Below are 5,729 nucleotides of genomic sequence, written 5' to 3'. Positions count from 1 at the left end.
GTCCTTGTGGTGGACACTCTACATTTGTGTGTGATGACTGGTGTATGTCATTTACGCCCTTTAGTATGCAGTGGAACATCATCTGAAATCAATATACTCTTTCTTTCTGGTGGTATTGTTGTGAACTTGTTCCTAATGCCATGATAGTGCTTTGCGATGCTGATGCGGTGGGGCTCTAGACCCTCTTGACATGTATGCATTTTACTCTGCATTGGAATATCACTTGAAGTGCATGTCTTTTTTCTGGCTGTATTTGTTTTTAATGCCATGATATACATTTTGTCTTGATAGCTTTGCTGTGTAAATGGAAAATCTATGAAAATTTTCCTTCAGTTAGTGGATTGATTCTCGAAGCACAAAAGGGGAGTCAAGACCTGAGGTCAGCTTTAGTATGACACCAAATGAAGCTGAAAGACCAAATATTCAGATCAAGCTGCTGCTGCTCAGCACCTCTTCTCTGCTTGTACCAAGATTCAGATCGATAATGTGGAGCATGTCTCATTTCGGGCTGCGATCAGATGTGGGTAGGAGCCCTCGAAGATTTTGCTGCTTCTCTGTTCCGTTTGGCGTAAAGGAAAAAAGATCACGGTCTGGGTTTCAGTCTGTACAGATTCTCCTCCTTTAATGCTTAAGCAGAGCTTCCGATGTTTAAATTAAAAACCAATGTGGTGGCTCAAGCAATGATTCAGTCTGTAGACATAGCTTAAGTTTCTCTTGCGTGAAGACAAAGGTTGGTTTTCACCCTTCTGAAGTCAAGATTATTTGCACTTGCACATATGCAGAATCTTCATAATAGATAACGATCAATTTCAAAAAAATCATGACCATTTTAAAATTGCAATTTAAAGTATTCACGGGCATTTCTTAAATATGTAATTTTGAAAGAACCATGTACTTTAAAAAATCGTGTACATCTTTTTTTATAATGCAGGGACGTTATTATTATTACTTTTTGAGTATATTTAAAATTCAACTCATTTTAAAATTAAACTTTGAAAAAATCATGAAAGCTATTTTGAATGCATGGACATTTTTTTAATCCATGAAATCTTAAAAAATTCATGAACATTTTATAAAATTTGGATAACATTGTTTAATATGTATTTGTTTTTTTTTGTGGCTTCGCCCGGTAACATGTGCTCAAAGGGAGTATTTGTTTTAGTGAAGTTGTTTTTAGAGAATTTATCTTTTTTAGGACCTAGGAGTACTAGAGAATTGTTTTTTTGGCAAATTTATAGAATTTATCTTTTTTTTTGTTTGAGACAAATTTAGAGAATTTATGTATCTGTCAAAGATAACACGGTTCAACCCCGGAACGGGCCCATGTGTGCGCCTAGGCAGGTTGTCTCTCGGAATGGGCCGAGCCGCAATGCCGCGGGACCGAATTTCAGGCGCCTGAAGAAGAATAGCAGACGCGCAAAAAGAAAGGAGGGGCGGAGCGCCGCCGGCCACATCAACATTTCGGCGACCACGGGAGGGGCGGAGCGCCGCCGGCCACATCAACATTTCGGCGACCACGGGAGGGGCGGCGCCGGCCACACCAAGATTTCGGTGACCACGGGAGGGGCGGCGTGTCTCCACTCCACTGCCTTCTTTGTAGCCATACGGGCGGCCCGGTAACTCAAGCAGTCCACGGGCGCGGCGGCAACGACTCCGGCGACGACGGCGCGGTAACTCCGGTGACCCCCATTTTTCCCCCATTGTCGGGAGTTGGATTAGTCATTTCCTGCTTCTGCTCCGACTCGGGGTCTAGGTTCTATCTGCAATCCGAGCGCGGCCGGGAGTTGGATTAGTCACTCCGATCGAGGTTCTAGCCGCTTCATAAATAAGGGGAGGGGTTCCAAGACCTAACACATAATTGATTCATTGCCAGGTTAGACACATCTGGATCCCCATTGTCGTCTCTCTCGTTTCTTCTCCTCTACTGGCTGGCAACCTCGTAACCATCAGAATCAAAAAATCAATCTTCAGATCCAGTTAGTGCGGGAAGAACATGTCTAAGCGTCAGCACTCGCACCTCGACGTCGACCGCACCGGGAAAAGGCCATGCCGTGTGCCCAAGAAGCACCTCTACCTGGTGCTGGACGACTGGCACAAGGGCTTCAGCATCCACAAGATCGACGTCGACGCCTTGCAGGAAACCACCACCGACGACCTGCACCATGGGTTCCCAGACCCTGCTGCTCTCCGGTTAGCCGCACCAGTGAAACGTCTTCACATGGACTTCGCCGCCATGGGCAGCGACATCTTCATCACCACCAACCCATGCTGTCCACACACTCCCACCCTCGTGTTCGACACCGAGACGGCTGGGCTCCCATGGGCCCCCGCCCACCGGTTCGACTCATCGACACAACCACCTTCCCCATGGCCGCCGGCGGCATGATGTACGCGTTGACACATCGCCATGTCCACGAGCAGCACTCCTTCGAGGCCATGTCGTGGGCGCCAGCGGATAAGGACGAGCCGTGGCCGAGCCCAACCATGAGGTGGTCCTGGAAAAGCGTGCCCTCGCCGCCACCGTTCGCCATGGACGACGTGATCACCTCTTACGCGCTGCACCCGAACGGGCGCACCATATTCATGTCCGCGCATACTTAATTATTTACCTTTGGTCGATGCCAAAACAACTTTTTTGCCCATTTGCCTGGAGTCACCTTGATGAACTTTGCTCATGCCCTGCCCACCGGCAAAGAAAATTAAGTAAGGGGTTATTAAATAGTTCATATCAGAAAATGACGAACTAATAATAGGTCGAGATGTAGTTAATAATGATTGAAATTACCTGTTGACTATCCCCTTCACGATGGTGTAGTCTTTATCTTCTTTAAGTAGCGAGTCTAGTAATTCAACTCTTCCTGCCTCAACTTTAATGTCTAACAAGATCCAGTGCCAACTGCATGCGCACACGTTTGCATGTCTTAATTATGCGGGCATGTGTATAAAATTAATCAACTACCATAAACCGTATACACTTAATTATTAACATCTAACTAGCTAGTAAGCAAAAACAGAGTTTGTATTACAAGACAGTGTGACTCACATGAAGTTGTAAGGACGTAGTATATCTTCATTAGTATAGAAGTGCTTCAAGAACTCTAGCATGCTTTCCTCTACACCTGCTTGATAAACTGGAAAATTCCATATATATACTCATTAATGGTATTTGGGTCAATGAACCCAATGCCATAGCGTCCAGATTTTTTCATTCCATACATCTTCATCCTGCATATAATACGACAGAAAAGAATATAATGAGGATAATTACATGTAATGATTGATCAAAATTATCACTACATACCTAGCTTGAGACTTAAATTATAGAAAGAAATCACTTACAGACAATAGCAACTGACGATAGACTTGTCGAGTGCGTCTTGATTGTATAACTGAAATAGTTTTGAATACTCAACGGCCAGAGCTTTCTCATGGTAGTAATGCTCACGCTTGACATTCACCATGAGGGACTCTCGATTGAAAATCTTGGTAATGTTCATGTACCATTGATGTAATTCATACATTCTCGTTGGAAGGTCCTTGACCTTGTCTGGATGGATCAAAGGTTAGCCCCGGACATATTTCCGTTTTATTTCCGATTCTCTAAGCGGAGACATGGGCTCGATTTCGAGGAGTTGTCCAACAGAGATCTTGAGCATTTCAGCCTGCACTATATGCTCCTCCGTTATTAGCACATCGCCCAGCCGGGGAACGCTAACGGTTTGCCCACAATAATATTTGGTGCGCGTACTCCTCTCATGTGTTGTTGGCACAACAAGCGGGGGGATCACTTGCGCCGCCTGTTCTCCCAGCTGGGGAACGGTTTTCCCGCATTTTTTGCTAGCTGCTTGTTGGCTCGAGCTCAAGCTCGCTTCCTTCTGTAGCCGTGCTCGATGTAGCTTCCTAATTTGGCGCTCATAGTCTGAGTCAACAGGCTTGGGAGCTGGTGCTCTAGCCATACGACTGAAGTGGTCAATCGTTTTCTCAGGCACTTTCTCCTTTGGCGGCGGTGCCGGTTTCAGTCCAAAATGGGCGTCCACTTGGGCCTGCACTATGGCTGTGTTTTGCTCCTCGGTCATGTTGTAAGGCCTCTGAGGAAGAGGAGCGAGGCTTGGACCATATTTATATCGCTTGTCTCCGCCTGTACTTCCTATACTACCTCGACTCGTACCGATACGCACCATAGCTGCGGCGTGTCTCTTCTGCGATTGCTGAGACGGCGAAGACGGCTGACGTGGCTGACGCTGTGCTAGACTTGAAGCAGGAGGAGTGGCCTGACGCTGTGCCGGACATGAAGGAGGAGGAGTCTGCTCATGCGTTCGGGGACTTGGAGGAGGTGGCGGACTTCGAGGAGGAGTCGGCTCACGCGTTTGTGGACTTGGAGGAGCGGGAGTCTGCTGACTCGGTGGCAGACTTCGAGGAGGAGTCGGCTCACGCGTTCGTGGACTTGGAGGAGCGGGAGTCTGCTGACTCGGCGGCGGACATCGAGGAGGAGTCGACAGACGACGCGGTGTCGGTGGACTTGGAAAGATGATGCAATCCTTTCTCCATAGGATGATATGATGTACGGCCTCTCCCAGTGTGCACTCACCATCACCTCCAGCAATGTCAAGTGCTAGCATCGAATATGGCTCCACCACTTCATCAACCATGACACGAGCATAGCCCATTTGTTTTTTGCCTTCGTCTTTAGAAGTTCTAGTGTGAAACTCAAGCGGGTCACCTCGGAATTGCAACCATCATACAAAGGAGTCATCGAGTCTACCTCCAGTTGCGCCAGTTTGGCCTCCTCTTTTGAAGCAGCTCTGTAGCTTGTCGTCTTCTTGCGAAGCAGGTCTCGAACATGTGGGTCCCACATGGCTAAACTTACTAGCGACGAAGACGGCGACGTGTCCGCGTCTTCTCCGCCTTGAACTGCCTCTTCGCCATCAACATTTCCAAGGCCATCTTCCACTTCGAGCACATAATCGGTCATCTCTTCATCTGGTGGCCCCATGTCGTTATTTCCTGCCCCGTCGACGTCCTCATCACCATCATCATCATCTTCACTTATCCACCGAGTATGGCCATGCATGAAACCATGCATGAGCAGGTGCGCCTTGAATGTACCACCCTTAAAGGGGTCGAGCCTGACTCCTCCTTTGCATTTTCGACACGGACATAAAACATCCTTCAGTCTTTTTTCATACATGTCATCCACAGCGGATTGCTAGTATCTTTCCACCATCCTTCCATTGACCTTCATTATCATCTGCGCCCGTAGCAAATATTACAACCACGTATATATGCATGCATGGATCAAATTCATACAAAAATTCAGCATGACCTTCCCTAAACATAGGACATATTGAGTTTGCATGCCCGAAATTCGCCAAAATGGAATTGAATCGACATTTCGGCAAAACATAGGCAACTCATGTCACCCACATTATTTCATCAAATACACAATGTAGGCAACTCAAATTATGCCACACACAATTCGGTATATATATTCTCATATCGCCCATATATATATAGTTTCGGTCCAATCCACACAAACACATTTTTTGCTCACCTATGTGTCGAGAGGGATATCGAGCACCTTTCTTATTAATTACCTAGTAGCTCTAGATATATAGCTCTAACTAGCTAGCTAGCTAGCTAGGGAGAGAGAGAGCTAGCTAGCTAGGGAGATAGTGGGAGAGGAGAGGGAGAGAAGAGGGAAGGCATTAATGGAAGAGGGGGGAGGGCAA

General features: G+C 46.8%; 1 pseudogene; it reads left to right on the top strand.

Moving 5' to 3' along the window:
• The first annotated feature begins 1,878 nt into the window (after nt 1–1,878).
• LOC123040495 (uncharacterized) lies at nt 1,879–2,705 on the top strand (annotated as a pseudogene).
• Nucleotides 2,706–5,729: the final 3,024 nt, after the last annotated feature.

The sequence above is a fragment of the Triticum aestivum genome, chromosome 2B (assembly GCF_018294505.1).
Source record: "Triticum aestivum cultivar Chinese Spring chromosome 2B, IWGSC CS RefSeq v2.1, whole genome shotgun sequence".
Lineage (NCBI taxonomy): Eukaryota > Viridiplantae > Streptophyta > Magnoliopsida > Poales > Poaceae > Triticum > Triticum aestivum.
This window is presented reverse-complemented; position numbering and strand designations above follow the sequence as displayed.